At 42.5% G+C, this 16,466-nt stretch overlaps 1 long non-coding RNA gene across 1 annotated transcript; it reads right to left on the reverse strand.

Annotated features, from left to right (window-relative positions):
- Nucleotides 1-15,135: 15,135 nt before the first annotated feature.
- LOC138641372 (uncharacterized) lies at nt 15,136-15,838 on the reverse strand. The gene is made up of 3 exons (XR_011313798.1): nt 15,715-15,838; nt 15,516-15,632; nt 15,136-15,214 (listed from the first exon to the last, which is right to left on the reverse strand). It is a non-coding gene; the product is annotated as an uncharacterized lncRNA (long non-coding RNA).
- Nucleotides 15,839-16,466: the final 628 nt, after the last annotated feature.

The following is a 16,466-nucleotide window of genomic DNA, read 5'->3' on the forward strand; positions in this document are numbered from 1 at the left end:
GTGGAGGAGTAAAAGGAGGAGGAGACACAGATATAGGCATGTCATGCCCTTCTAAAATCAAGAAAGGCTGGAGTAAAAATCTAAACTCACTCTACCAACACCCAGACGTCTTGACAAAAAAAAAAAAAATATCTTTAGGTAGAATGGCGGCGGGTCCATTCAGAACACTTTCCTTAGAAGACGTACTGGTACCCCCGTTGGGAGTTGTGCCAAAAAATGAACCCAATACATTCAGACTAATCCACCATTTGTCATATCCAAGGGGCAGGTCAGTAAATGACAACATCGACGCGGAACCAAGTACAGTACTATGTACTGTACTTCCTTTGACAAGGCAATCAGGCTGGTCAAGAAGTTGGTAAGGGGCACCCTAATGGCCAAAACAGACATTGAGGGGGCGTTCCGGTTACTACCTATGCCTCCGAATAGTGTCCTCCCATTGGGCTGCATCTGTGAAGGAGCATACTACATAGATCGCTGTTTGCCCATAGGGTGCTCCATATCCTGCTCACTATTTGAGGTGTTTAGTTGCTTCCTTGAATGTGTCCTCATGGACGTTTGTAAGGCGGCACATATTATCCATTACGACTTATTATGCCTGGGCCCAAAAGATTTGCCACAGTGTGAAAACACGCGGTAGTCCACCTGTGAGAAGGAGAGAGCAGCAGGAGGGAGAGTGGACACCCCATAGCCAAGGAATTAGATTGAGAGAGAAAGAAAGCGGTGTAGCTTGCTTCATGGGTGGGGTACTCTGCTGAGTAGCAGAAATTGTTACTAGGCCCAAAAGGATTTCCTGGGCCAGATACCATTAAAAAATAGTACTTAGGTAAACAGGCGGTGTAGCTTGCTTCATGGGTGGGGTACACTGCTGATTAGCACTAAATTCTACTAGGTCCAAAAGGATTTCCTGGGCTAGATGCAGTTAAAAATTAGCAATTAGATCAACAGGCGGTGTAGCTTGCTTCATGGGTGGGGTACGCTGCTGATTATCACTAAATTCTACTAGGCCCAAATAGATTTCCTGGGCTAGATGCCGTTACAAAATATTAATTAGGTGAACAGGCGGTGTAGCTTGCTTCATGGGTGGGGTACTCTGATGAGTATCACTAAATTCTGCAAGGCCCAAAAGGATTTCCTGGGCTAGATGCCGCTACAAAATAGTAGTTAGGTAAACAGGCGGTGTAGCTTGCTTCATGGGTGGGGTACGCTGCTGAGTAGTACCAAATTCTATTAGGCCCAAAAGGATTTCCTGGGCTAGATGCCGTTACAAAATAGTAGTTAGGAAAACAGGTGGAGTAGCATGCTTCATGGGTGGGGTACGCTTTTTAGTTGCACCAAATTCTACTGGGCCCAAAAGTGTTTCCTGGGCTAGATGCCATTAAAAAATAGTACTTAGGTAAACAGGCGGTGTAGCTTGCTTCATGGTTGGGGTACGCTGCTGAGTAGCACCAAATTCTATTAGGCCCAAAAGGATTTCCTGGGCTAGATGCCGTTACAAAATAGTAGTTAAGTAAACAGGCGGTGTAGCTTGCTTCATGGGTGGGGTACGCTGCTGATTATCACTAAATTCTATTAGGCCCAAACGGATTTCCTGGGCTAGATGCCGTTACAAATAAGTAGTTAGGTAAACAGGCGGCGTAGCTTGCTTCATGGGTGGGGTACTCTGCTGAGTAGCACAAAATGCTATTAGGTACAAAACGATTTTCTGGGCTAGATGCAGTTAAAAATTAGTAATTAGATCAACAGGCAGAGTAGCTTTCTTCATGGGTGGAGTACGCTGCTGAGTAACACTAAATTCTACTAGGCCCAAAAGGATTTCCTGAGCTGGATGCCATTACAGAATAGTAGTTAGGTAAATAGGTGGTATAGTTTGCTTCATGCATGGGGTACGCTGCTGAGTAGCACCAAATTCTACTAGGTCCAAAAGGATTTCCTGGGCAAGATGCTGTTAAAAATTAGTACTTAGGTAAACAGGCGGTGTAGCTTGCTTCATGGGTGGGGTACTGTGCTGAGTAGCACAACGTGCTATTAGGTACAAAATGATTTCCTGGGCTAGATGCAGTTAAAAATTAGTAATTAGATCAACAGGCGGGGCAGCTTGCTTCATGGGTGAAGTACGCTGCTGAGTTGCATCAAATTATATTAGGCCCAAAAGGATTTTCTGGGCTAGATGCCGTTACAAAATAGTAGTTAGGTAAACAGGTAGTGAAGCTTGCTTCATGGGTGGGGTACGCTGCTGAGTATCTCTAAATTCTGCTAGGCCCAAAAGGATTTCCTGGTCTAGATGCCATTACAAAATAGTAGTTAGGTATACAGGCGGTGTAGCTTGCTTCATGGGTGGGGTACGCTGCTGAGTAGCACCAAATTCTATTAGGCCCAAATGGATTTCCTGGGCTAGATGCCATTACAAAATAGTAGTTAGGAAAACAGGTGGAGTAGCTTGCTTCATGGGTGGGGTACGCTTTTTAGTTGCACCAAATTCTACTGGGCCCAAAAGTGTTTCCTGGGCTAGATGCCGTTAAAAAATAGTGCTTAGGTAAACAGGCGGTGTAGCTTGCTTCATGGTTGGGGTACGCTGCTGAGTAGCACCAAATTCTCCTAGGCCCAAAAGGATTTCCTGGGCTAGATGCCGTTACAAAATAGTAGATAGGCAAACAGGCGGTATAGATTGCTTCATGGGTGGGGTACTCTGCTGAGTAGCACAAAATGCTATTAGGTACAAAACGATTTTCTGGGCTAGATGCAGTTAAAAATTAGTAATTAGATCAACAGGCGGAGTAGCTTGCTTCATGGGTGGGGTACGCTGCTGAGTATCACTAAATTCTACTAGGCCCAAAAGGATTTCCTGGGCTGGATGCCATTACAGAATAGTAGTTAGGTAAATAGGTAAATAGTTAGGTAAGACAGGCAATTAACAGTAAAAAGAAAGCATTTGCACTGGTAAAGCAGGATGGCACCAATGAAGCTCTAAAAAACTATAGGGAGAAAAATACTTTATCTAAAAAACTAATTAAAGCTGCCAAAAAGGAAACAGAGAAGCACATTGCTAAGGAGAGTAAAACTAATCCCAAACTGTTCTTCAACTATATCAATAGTAAAAGAATAAAAACTGAAAATGTAGGCCCCTCAAAAAATAGTGAGGAAAGAATGGTTGTAGATGACGAGGAAAAAGCTAACATATTAAACACCTTCTTCTCCACGGTATTCACGGTGGAAAATGAAATGCTAGGTGAAATCCCAAGAAACAATGAAAACCCTATATTAACCCCTTTACCCCCAAGGGTGGTTTGCACGTTAATGACCGGGCCAATTTTTACAATTCTGACCACTGTCCCTTTATGAGGTTATAACTCTGGAACGCTTCAATGGATTCCAGTGATTCTGACATTGTTTTCTCGTGACATATTGTACTTCATGACAATGGTAAAAATTATTTGATAGTACTTGCGTTTATTTGTGAAAAAAACGGAAATTTGGCGAAAATTATGAAAATTTCGCAATTTTCCAACTTTGAAATTTTATGCAATTAAATCACAGATATATGTCCCACAAAATACTTAATAAGTAACATTTCCCACATGTTTACTTTACATCAGCACAATTTTGGAACCAAAATTTTTTTTTGTTAGGGAGTTATAAGGGTTAAAAGTTGACCAGCAATTTCTCATTTTTACAACACCATTTTTTTTTAGGGACCACATCTCATTTGAAGTCATTTTGAGGGGTCTATATGATAGAAAATACCCAAGGGTGACACCATTTTAAAAACTGCACCCCTCATGGTGCTCAAAACCATATTCAATAAGTTTATTAACCCTTCTGGTGCTTCACAGGAATTTTTGGAATGTTTAAATAAAAATGAACATTTAACTTTTTTTCATAAAAAATTTAATTCAGCTCCAATTTGTTTTATTTTACCAAGGGTAACAGGAGAAAATGGACCGCAAAAGTTGTTGTACAATTTGTCCTGAGTACACCGATACCCCATATGTGGGGGTAAACCACTGTTTGGGCACATGACAGAGCTCGGAAGCGAAGGAGCGCCATTTGACTTTTCAATGCAAAATTGACTGGAATCGAGATGGGACACCATGTTGCGTTTGGAGAGCCCCTGATGTGCCTAAACATTGAAACCCCCCACAAGTGACAACATTTTGGAAAGTAGACCCCCTAAGGAACTTATCTAGAGGTGTGGTGAGCACTTTGACCCACCAAGTGCTTCACAGAACTTTATAACGCAGAACCGTAAAAATAAAAAATCATATTTTTTCACAAAAATTATCTTTTCGCCCCCAATTTTTTATTTTCCCAAGGGTAAGAGAAGAAATTGGACCCCAAAAGTTGTTGTACAATTTGTCCTGAGTACGCTGATACCCCATATGTGGGGGTAAACCACTGTTTGGGCGCATGGTAGATCTCGGAAGGGAAGGAGCGCCGTTTGACTTTTCAATGCAAAATTGACAGGAATTGAGATGGGACGCCATGTTGCGTTTGGAGAGCCACTGATGTGCCTAAACATTGAAACCCCCCACAAGTGACATCATTTTGGAAAGTAGACCCCCTAAGGAACTTATCTAGATGTGTGGTGAGCGCTTTGACCCACCAAGGGCTTCACAGAAGTTTATAATGCAGAGCCGTAAAAATAAAACAAACATTTTTTCCCACAAAAATTATTTTTTAGCCCCCAGTTTTGTATTTTCCCGAGGGTAACAGGAGAAATTGGACCCCAAAATTTGTTGTCCAATTTGTCGTGAGTGCGCTGATACCCCATAAGTGGGGGGGAGCCACTGTTTGGGCGCATGGGAGGGCTCGGAAGGGAAGGAGCTCCATTTGGAATGCAGACTTAGATGGAATGGTCTGCAGGTGTCACATTGCGTTTGCAGAGCCCCTAATGTACCTAAACAGTAGAAACCCCCCACAAGTGACACCATTTTGGAAAGTAGACCCCCTACGGAACTTATCTAGATGTGTGGTGAGCGCTTTGACCCACCAAGGGCTTCACAGAAATTTATAATGCAGAGCCGTAAAAATAAAACAAAAATTTTTTCCCACAAAAATTATTTTTTAGCCCCCAGTTTTGTATTTTCCCGAGGGTAAGAGGAGAAATTCAACCCCAAAAGTTGTTGTCCAATTTGTCCTGAGTACGCTGATACCCCATATGTGGAGGGAACCACCGTTTGGGCGCATGGGAGGGCTCGGAAGGGAAGGAGTGCCATTTGGAATGCAGACTTAGATGGAATAGTCTGCAGGCGTCACATTGCGTTTGCAGAGCCCCTAATGTACCTAAACAGTAGAAACCCCCCACAAGTGACCCCATATTGGAAACTAGACCCCCCAGGGAACTCATCTAGATGTGTTGGGAGAACTTTGAACCCCCAAGTGTTTCACTACAGTTTATAACGCAGAGCCGTGAAAATAAAAAATCTTTTTTTTTTCCCACAAAAATTATTATTTAGCCCCTAGTTTGTTTTTTCCCAAGGGTAACAGGAGAAATTGGACCCCAAAAGTTGTTGTCCTATTTGTCCTGAGTACGCTGATACCCCATATGTTGGGGCAAATCCCTGTTTGGGCACACGGGAGAGCTCGGAAGGGAAGGAGCACTGATTTACTTTTTCAACGCAGAATTGGCTGGAATTGAGATCGGACGCCATGTCGTGTTTGGAGAGCCCCTGATGTGCCTAAACAGTGGAAACCCTCCAATTATAACTGAAGCCCTAATCCAAACACACCCCTAACCCTAATTCCAACGGTAACCCTAACCACACCCCCAACCCTGACACACCCCTAATCCCAACCCTATTCCCAACTGTAAATGTAATCTAAACCCTAACCCTAACTTTAGCCCCAACCCTAACTGTAGCCCCAACCCTAACTGTAGCCCCAACCCTAACCCTAACCCTAACCCTAGCCCTAACCCTAACCCTAGCCCTAACCCTAACCCTAGCCCTAACCCTAGCCCTAGCCCCAACCATAACCCTAGCCCTAACCCTAATCCTAGCCCTAACCCTAGCCCTAACCCTAGCCCTAACCCTAGCCCTAACCCTAACCCTAGCCCTAACCCTAACCCTAGCCCTAACCCTAGCCCTAGCCCCAACCCTAACCCTAGCCCTAACCCTAGCCCTAACCCTAGCCCTAGCCCTAACCCTAGCCCTAACCCTAGCCATAACGGGAAAATGGATATAAATACATTTTTTTAATTTTTCCCTAACTGAGGGGGTGATGAAGGGGGGTTTGATTTACTTTTATAGCGGGTTTTTTAGCGGATTTTTATGATTGGCAGCCGTCACACACTGAAAGACGCTTTTTATTGCAAAAAATATTTTTTGCGTTACCACATTTTGAGAGCTATAATTTTTCCATATTTTGGTCCACAGAGTCATGTGAGGTCTTGTTTTTTGCGGGAGAGTTGACGATTTTATTGGTAACATTTTCGGGCACGTGACATTTTTTGATCGCTTTTTATTCCGATTTTTGTGAGGAAGAATGACCAAAAAACAGCTATTCATGAATTTCTTTTGGGGGAGGCGTTTACACCGTTCCGCGTTTGGTAAAATTGATAAAGCAGTTTTATTCTTCGGGTCAGTACAATTACAGCGACACCTCATTTATATCATTATTTTATGTTTTGGCGCTTTTATACGATAAAAACTATTTTACGGAAAAAATAATTATTTTTGCATCGCTTTATTCTCAGGACTATAACTTTTTTATGTTTTTGCTGATGATGCTGTATGGCTGCTCGTTTTTTGCGGGACAAGATGACGCTTTCAGCGGTACCATGGTTATTTATATCCATCTTTTTGATCGCGTGTTATTCCACTTTTTGTTCGGCGGTATGATAATAAAGCGTTGTTTTTTGCCTCGTTTTTTTTTTTTTTCTTACGGTGTTTACTGAAGGGGTTAACTAAGTGGGCCAGTTTTATAGGTCGGGCCGTTACGGTCGCGGAGATACTAAATATGTGTACTTTTATTGTTTTGTTTTTTTTATTTAGATAAAGAAATGTATTTATGGGAATAATATTTTTTTTTTTTTCATTATTTTTGAATATTTTTTTTAATTTTTTTTTACACATTTGAAAAATTTTTTTTTTACTTTTTTACTTTGTCCCAGGGGGGACATCACAGATCGGTGATCTGACAGTTTGCACAGCACTCTGTCAGATCACCGATCTGATAGGAGTGCAGGCTGCTTCACAGTGCCTGCTCTGAGCAGGCTCTGTGAAGCCACCTCCCTCCCTGCAGAACCCGGATCCGCGGCCATCTTGGATCCGGGCCTGGAGCAGGGAGGGAGGGAGGTAAGACCCTCGCAGCAACGCGATCACATCGCGTTGCTACGGGGGGCTCAGGGAAGCCCGCAGGGAGCCCCCTCCCTGCGCGGTGCTTCCCTGCACCGCCGGCAGTAGTGTATAATTCAGATTATTCGTCAAACTCAATCTGACAGGTGCCCCGCCCCCTATCAAAGTGTATCAAAGTGTGTAACCCCTCCCCTCCCCTTGTCTGACGGCTGGTATCCAGCTGTCCCTCCTTGTTTGATTCCCCCTTTTGATATCGTTTAATTTGTTGTAGTTTTGATATTATTCCTCGTATTTTGTTTTTATACGTAGTCCGAGTTTGATTCTGTAAGCTGTGTTTTGAGAACTTATATAACACATGTTTATAATTATAGCCTAGTCGTGTATTTATTTTACACGTGGTTTATAACACCTTTCTCATTTGTTTTATATTAGATTTTATACGTAGCCCGAGTTTGATTCTGCAAGCTGTGTTTTATTCAGTGTATTCATATAGTGGAGAACTTAAAGCTGTCTATTTGTTTTTTGTAAATGGTGAACACTAACTAAATGGTGAACATTACCTAAATGTTTAGGTTAACTGCGGTTCAGAGGTTTATAACACCTAGGTCAATTGTTGTTGTATTTGCGTACCCAATAAATGTTTATTTTCACAAGCAGAAGAGGCAGCTTTTCTGTTTGTACATGTATTGTACCTGAAGGTTATTGCGGGTCATGTGCCCAGGCATTGGTTTTTTATAACGCCGAATGTTTGATATTTGCTTTCTCTTTTTTGTGTCCTGAAGATGGCATCTGAGAAGTTATTTAGCTGTTATCTGTGGGGCATTGTAAGCTGTGTTTATTCACAGTGTAGCAGATTTTCTCCTTGTGGCTGCCTTATATACACAAACAGAAGAGTTACTGGACAACTTATTTCTGATATATATATATATATATATAATATGCACCAATGTTACAACACAAGCTATAATATGACCCAATGTTACAACACAAGTAAGAAGCGGCGTGTTTTATACGAATAAAAACCAAAGACACGATATTGTAAAAAATTAAAAAAAGATTTATTTCTCACAATAAAACAGCATCTCAAAGACATTTCAATACTATAAAAATTCTTTCAGAATATAAAAAGTAAAAAAACATTAAATAGTACAATGAACATACATCATTACACTTCTTACAAAATAATTAATATAGCGTTACAAGGCGAGTACAGCATTTTAGCCAGTACATTCTTTACATCGTGAGCCACATGGTTTGTAGCATCGGTAGAGACCTTTTTTTAGGTAGCAAAGTTCCACGTGTGGTACCTAATGACGGGGAATGTAAAGATTGAATTGTACGGGGTGCCGCCGCTAACTTCAGCGGTGTAGATACAGAGCGTGTCTCACTGTTGGTAATTTTTAATTCATCTAAAAGCTTCCTAGTAGCGGGGTTACCCACAACTGTAGACGGCATATTTAGCTCGGCCATAGCCTGCATAAATGAATCCCAACCCGGCGGTAAATTTCTACTGTTCAGAGCATGACTCTGCGTTGTACTACGTACCAAATCCAGTAAGTTAGACCCGGGTATTACGGATCCTTTGAAAATAAATTCAGCATTATTATTCCATGCTGTGACATTTTTATTCTGCAGCAGCCTGTTTAGTAAAAATTCTGCATTCTTTTTATATCTTTGGTTTATATGTCCGACAATTTCAGCGATCTCATGATTTTTATCAGAGTCGGTATTTGGCAATTGCTGCTGACCAGGATCAGGAGGGCTAACGAGATTTAAAGCCGTTACTTCTTTTGAGCTGTGCCTCGTATGTACCAAGTAGCGTTGTAGCACAGAGCTATACATTTTAATTTTCACATCATCGGGAATGTCACGACGCTGTAAAATGTCGCTAATTTCACCATCAAGGCGTCGAATAACACTGTCGCGTATGTTATCTGTAGTACCGGGTCTTAGTTTGTCTAGCTCCTGTTTGGGGACTAGATACATTTTCGTTGCATGCTCCATTATCTTCCGGCGATCAGGCTTGTTATTATTGGAATTGCAAAAGCTAAAAGAGGGCCGATAAACCCGCCGGCCTGTTTTAGTAGGCGCTTCTTTTTCTTTATGGGCTGAGATCTGTCGCTCAGGGTTCTTATAGCTTTACGCCACTTCTTTAATATACCTTTTTGGCGCTCTTTCAGCGGAATCCTGCCTTTTAAGATATTTAAAGCAATCTCGCCTATGGCTGTAATTAAATCATTGCTTGCATCGCGCAAAATAGACTTTCTGACAGCGGGGGTTGCTTTCACTAGGGTTTTTAAGAGAGCCCAGTTACGCCGGAGCCTCTCAGACATCTTTACAGCACAACGCACACAGCGTAGAATGTCTGATACCGGGTAAAATTCACTTTTTAGAAGTGTTTTTCTTCTGAACATAGACAGCGGGCAACGCGGGTGGAAACAACCCAGTCCTTAAACGCAGATCCTCAGGAGTATTAGCTCTCAAATCTACAAGCAAATACCCGTAAGGCTCCCGCGTGGCATCCTCAAAAGCTTCTAGGAAAAAACGTGTTTTTCCGGGATACATCTGACGAGCTAGAGTTAAAATTTGTAATTTATCTCGGGGGTTATTAAAAAGCACCATGTACTTTGTGTTTAAATTTATCGTACGGCTTTTCTTACCCTGACAAAATATGTTTTGCACCAGGTAGAAAATGCTGAGATTTCTGTGGTGCACATACTTGGTAAAGGCTTTTTCTATCTCACAATTCTCACTAGCACTCTCCATGAGATCATCAAGAATTGCCAAATTCACCTTCTCCGGTGGGAATAATTCGTCATCTACGAATGTATTCGGCAGACCCTCCACAAATCTGGCGTGGGGAAAAGAGAGAGAGATTTCATCATATAGTTTTTGCCAACACGAATAAAACCATACAATATTATCAGGTTTCTGAGAAAAATTAGCTTCAATATTATATAGCAGCTGTTTTACAAAATAGCTCTTTCCAGAATTAGACGGTCCTGCTAGAATGCACGAGAACGGGTGTTGCAGACGCGTATCCATCACAATACTCGACTAATACCCAAAAGGTAATGTTGTGAAATCGTCTAATAGTCGCCGCTTTGTATAAACGCACTTTTGTGTTTTGCGTAATGGCCTTGTTTCAATATCCCAGTACTTTTTATTTCTCACAATGGACAACTGCTGTACGACAATACGTTTCTGAGTTTCTGCGGCAGAATTGCGCGGGTAGTCCAGAACTAGATCTTTCAGACTGTTGAAATTAATAGATTGAGAGTTACCAACATTTAGTGTTATCCCCTTAACTTTTAAGACAGTTTTACCGGTGTTGAGTTTGTAGCCGTAAGTTTTGGGGCCCGCGGATACAAATTCTGTGATGTGTGTACCATCGGGTATTTCACTGGTCAGCTCCCCCAGGTAATCGCCTAAAGGCGGCTGCCACTCACCATCTCTCTGTACAAAAATAACTGAGTCTGTGTCGTGATAAAGGCACCTCTCCTGCAGCCGGTCCAGCAGCGAATAGAGCTCTAACCGAGCATACGCTGTTGTAAAACACGCTATAAAAATGTTTGTGTTTTTGTTGAGTGTGTGGTGGCCTTTTGCATATTTCCAGTTAATGGTTGCGGTGTCATCATCAAGGAAATGTAACATCGAAATGTCATAGTAAGGCAGGAACAAATACTTAAAAAGCTCATCTGGATCCCTAACAATGCTGGTACATGATAGATTAGATCTCTGAGCAAACTTTCCCCATAAAGAATTTAAGAAAAGCTTGGAGATCTGTCGCTTAGCAGGATTGACAGCTATATTTTCAGGCCGTAATTGGACACCTTCTTTTTCAAGAAAAGAGTCAATGTACTGCCGTTTCTTGGCGTCATCAGTGCACCAGCTAGGATAACCAGAGGCTTCCTGCTTATCCCTAAGATGTAATTTAATGTAAGGAGCAAACAGATCATCAGTGGTTTTAGGAAAATGCCATATTTCGTAGATGTGAGCGATCCGATACCCTTTTTCTATAGCCATCTCGAGCTCTATAGTGCACCAGGTGCCTGTCAGCGCCCGTTCTTCATCACTGTGGGCACAAATATCTGCCTGGGAATTTGCAGCGCATGTGTAGCAAAGGGGAAACATTAATTTTTTGTTGAGTTTTACTGGTAGAACTGGAAAAAATAAATCTCTCGGCGGGTAGACCTTGACTCTAGCAATGCCAAAGTATTTTTTAATGAATCCAAAATTGTCGTAGATGATGTCTGGATGGCCTACAGGGTATGTTTTAGTTTTGTTTACAAAGGGGTACAGACTGGTGAAATCGTAGTAGTGTAAAGTCTCCCCTTCTTCCAGATGGTGATAGAGCTTAATGGCGTTAGTTCGCCCGCCATAAAGCGCATCACGGGGGTCTAAAGGAACGGGGAATTCCATCTGGTGAAGAAATGTTTGAAGGTTAGAATCATTTTCAACCATTTCATTCCACTCATGTTCCCACATCACTCTTACTGTGTACCCACAACACTGTAAGTAACGCTTTTTAGCTAAAAATGTGTAATATAACTGACCGTAGGACGTACTCGTGACCTTATTCGTGTCATTTTCATTATAGCACACGGGACAGCCGTGGTAAAAACACCCCTGAAATTCAAAGGCTATGTGCTGGCCGCTAACATAGGCATAGCCATCTAGAAAATACTTCCCGACCTGTTTTTCACCGCCTCTCAAAGCGTGCTGTATGTCGATGTTCTCAGAGTGGGCTACATACATGAGCCACTGTATAGCGGGTGTCGAGTAGCGCTTTTTTGCCTTGTGATAATTATCACCAGGTAAAATGGCGATTGTCTTTTTTGGAAGAAATTTAAACCGGTACATTGTCATACACACCGAGGCCAGGGTGATGAGCTGAAAAGGATCAACACATCTGCTCACTACAATCCTTTGCTTTTGACGCTTACAGTATTTTTTAACATTTTTCTGCGTCATCTGCATAATACGCTCTCTATAGATCTCGCAGGTGTGTCTCAAAATTTCAACATCTTGTTTGCAATAATATTTTAGCTCGGCCTTGAAGTCAAAAGTTGTATTTACCTGTGTCTCATACCACTCCAGGAACTCTACCTTCTCACCAGGTGACATGTACTCCACCCCATAATATTTTACATCAGGTATGGGACCTACATAGTTTTGGTTTTCTCGGGTATTGAAAAAGTGTGGAAAATGCCCTTTGCCTCCTGAAAAGCCCATGGCCTGTGGTAATTTACTGAGTTTCATGGGGATAAAATTTAGAGAGTCTATGAACCTTATAGACAAATCGGGTAGCGACACACACAAGAGACGGCCACCTTGGGTTATCAACTGTACTTGTAGTTTTTCAGAAATCAGTTCCTTAACAATAAAGTATGAGTCGTATCTTCCACCATTGTGGGCAATAAATGTATGATCTGAAAATTTACCGCTTGTAAAGAACTGTACAAAGTCATGTGTACAGGTATCGCCCTCAAACTCCCAGGAGGGGTGGCCATACAGCGTTGTAGCATAAATGTAATTCGGGACGTGCGTGCCTGTCTCCTGCATACATTCAAAATCATAAAAGATATAACAATCTGACTCATCCTGTGCTACATACTTCCGCATGTAACAAAGATGGGCATCGAATTTATTTATATGTCTGCGACATACAGGACAGCGCAAACCATTACATTTATGCTCTGTTTCGCTATTTCTGGGGACAAAAAGGTTGCATTTATCACAAAATGTTTTAAGTCTGCAGAATGCCGGGTCGCCTAATCCCAATTGTTTGTGATAATCTAAGCACTCGCTCGAGCGGCAATAAACTCTGCAAACAGGACATCTGGGCTGTTGGTCGGCACCGCTTTCTTCGCAATTCTCTCTCTGACAGGCTTTACAAAAATACTGGCAGGAGAGGTGGTTTTTGTGGTGAAACACTGAATTGCAGAGCTCACAAAAGTAATTAGCACCGATAAAACCCTTCATATTTTTGATACCGTAGTAGTGATTATCATGGAACAATATGAATACTATTTTACCATTAGGTGTATTACCGCTCTGAAAGTAACGCCAATCACCCTGACTATAGTACAGTACTTTAATGGTGACCCCCAAATATTTTTCAAATGCCGGGATGTCGCTAAAACTCACTAATTGATCATCAGGGATGCCCAGGGCTGTGTGTATGTTTTTAGAGCGGTTCAGTAAAACAGCATCAGCGACATCCGTGGCGTCCATCAGGGCGCACACACTAGCAGCCAAACACAGATTTGTCATGTAATTGTTAAAATCATACAGCCATTGTCTCTTTTCTTTAATGATCTGACTGCTCGCTATAGATTTCAAGCGCCTTTTTACACCACCGCGTCGGTTTTTAATGATGGTGACGACTAGCTTTAGCGAATTGGATGCTATGCATTCACTGTTACTTTGAAGTGCGCGGGCAACAGCATTTAAAAAAGATTCAGAATTAAAATCTTCACGGGTTTGTTTTGTAGTGAAAATAGGGTCTAAAGTATCGCCGGCATCAAACCTTAACTGTACAAAGTCGCCAGGTTCAATGTCCCTGATGATTCTATCCAGTAATGCCTGAATGCCCTCATGAACAATATTCAAGCCCTCTTCAAATGATCGTACACGCTCTAAATTTACAAATCTAAAATGATCTGTATGTATATGGCCGTTGAAATTGCGGAGGGCTCTTTCATGATGATGGATGTGTTGCAAAAATACTGTAAGATCGGTGCTCCGCACATTACCAGCAGCGTCAGCGTCTGAGGCTTGTGAATTTTGTGTAGATGCATGTGCGGCATCTGCAGAGCTGCCTGGGCTATGTGAGTGCTGTTCTGACTCTTGTGACGACGTCTGTGGTGTCTGTAGAGGCACTGCAGTACACATGTCACCATGACGCCCCCTAGAGCATAGCGCCCGTCTAGCGCTGACCAACAATTTTAGAGCCCTCTTTATAACTCTAGCCCTATTATACCTGGGTAGTGTTAGTTTAGGCGGTTTATGCATGCCGTAGCCGACCATATCTAGTCATAATGGGGTCGCTGTAGTTGTTATCTCGCCATCCAGCAGCAGGCTCCGAAGTGCGTATAGTTCGGACTTATTAGCCTGTGTTGGGCTTTGTGTTGATAATAATTTTTCAAAAGTATCGCAAAAAAACATTATTTTGGGGAGCCAGCGTTTGTAGCGTAAGTAGCGGACGAAGTGTTCCTGAAACACAAGCATTTCAACGGGGCCCCAGCTGCGGGATTCATGCGGCAGATCTATAGCTGGCGCATGAATCCGTGGCTTTTTACACACCTTAAGCTCTTTACACACCTTAACATCAACCGGTCGCGACCTCTTTGGCCGTTTCTTAACATTAACAGAGTTAGATACACAGACATGAGATTTGTCACCCAAATTAGAGGGTCCTGAGGGTCCGACCCCAGAGGCATTAGCAGGCCCCGTTACACATGGCGCTGACGGTTGCATAGTGTGGGACATACGTATAATGAGCGGTTCTACGGATGGTTGCTTACCATCAGCGAGCTGATCAATCTCGCGATCATACTCTTCACGAGTCATCGTGGCTGTTGCACCCACGGCGCAGGATGCGGTTGGTGGCTCTGTAACATGTTTTGTTTTTCGCTTATGTTTTCTGGGTGCCTCGACCACTTCTGGATATAGTAGCGCGGGGTCATTCACACGGATTGTCGATGGCTGGCCGGTGCTTGAATGGGGTATTTCACGATGGTCCGACGGCACAGGGTTTCCTGCGTCCTGAACCACGCAGATCGGTGATAGCGGATGTGCTCTAACAGCTCCATTAGCCGTCTGTATCGCTGGCCACGCTGGTGCTGCGCCATTCTCGGTGATCTGTAGCGGCTGTAGAGGTGCTGGAGGTGTTTTTCTCATGACTTTGCGCTTAGCTGTAGGAAAGATTATACATGTGTCAGATATGTGCGAGACCGTCGCAGGCCGCTGCGCTTAGCTGCAGGAAAGATTATACATGTGTCAGATATGTGCGAGACCGTCTCAGGTCGCTGCGCTTAGCTGCATGAAAGATTATACATGTGTCAGATATGTGTGAGACCGTCGCAGGCCGCTGCGCTTAGCTGCAGGAAAGATTATACATGTGTCAGATATGTGTGTGCCATGGATCTCAATGGTGAAGCACGTGTATCATTGATTGTACAGAGACTGTGCATGTATACCAAAATATACACTTACGGGATAGCGATGTGTGGTGAATGATTGCCGTGGCGTCTTCTGTAGCTTCTGCGAGGCTCTCCATTAGCTCCGGTATATTCTCTTTTGTGAAAATTCTTCTAGGCTTCAGTTTACAAGCTATAAATAAAGATATAGGCCTTAGTAGAGGCGTGGTGGATTTTCTCAGAGCGGTTGTGCAAAAAACTTTTCATACGATTACCTTTTCCTTTCCGGCACCCCGGTCCGAGCTGTTTTTTAGGTGCTCTAGAAACAGGACTGTTTCTCGGCGTGGGGGTCTGGTACATCAGTTCCTCAACAGGTAGCTGATTGTGTTCCGAGGTGGTTGGTTCTGGAAACATGTCGACATCTGTAAAGAATTAATATATATATATATATTTACACGTCTAAATACTTAAAAGCTATATACACACACACACACACATACACAGCAGTCACACAACGCACCTATGATGTCCTGAGTCAAAGCCCCCACAGCAGCGCCACACTCCAGAGTAGGCACGCTGAAGCCGTTTAAAAAATCATCGCTGTAGTTGCTGATAAATTCATCTACAGCATCGGGGGTGTTCCTGGTAAATTCATCTAGATTATCGGGGATGGTCCTGAATAATTCATCTTAAACAAGAAAGAATAAACAATATAAAGATAATATATAAAACAATCCTTACTTAGAATGGGCCACTAACAGATACATGTATATAAATCTTGAAACATACCGAATACCGAATCCGCAACTTGACTGGAAAAAGCCGAAAAATGTTGGGATTCCATCTAAAATAAATTATCTGTGTAAATTTTTTGCGCAATCTATATTAACCGCACACCACCACTCGTCAAGCTCAATTATATACACACCAAATAAAACTGCGGCCCGTGTATAAATATTCTTATACTAAGCAAATCATGGGTAATACGGCTAAGTCTTTCTATATTAATTATGCGCCACAAATATGA

Source organism: Ranitomeya imitator, chromosome 6 (assembly GCF_032444005.1).
Source record: "Ranitomeya imitator isolate aRanImi1 chromosome 6, aRanImi1.pri, whole genome shotgun sequence".
Taxonomy (NCBI): domain Eukaryota; kingdom Metazoa; phylum Chordata; class Amphibia; order Anura; family Dendrobatidae; genus Ranitomeya; species Ranitomeya imitator.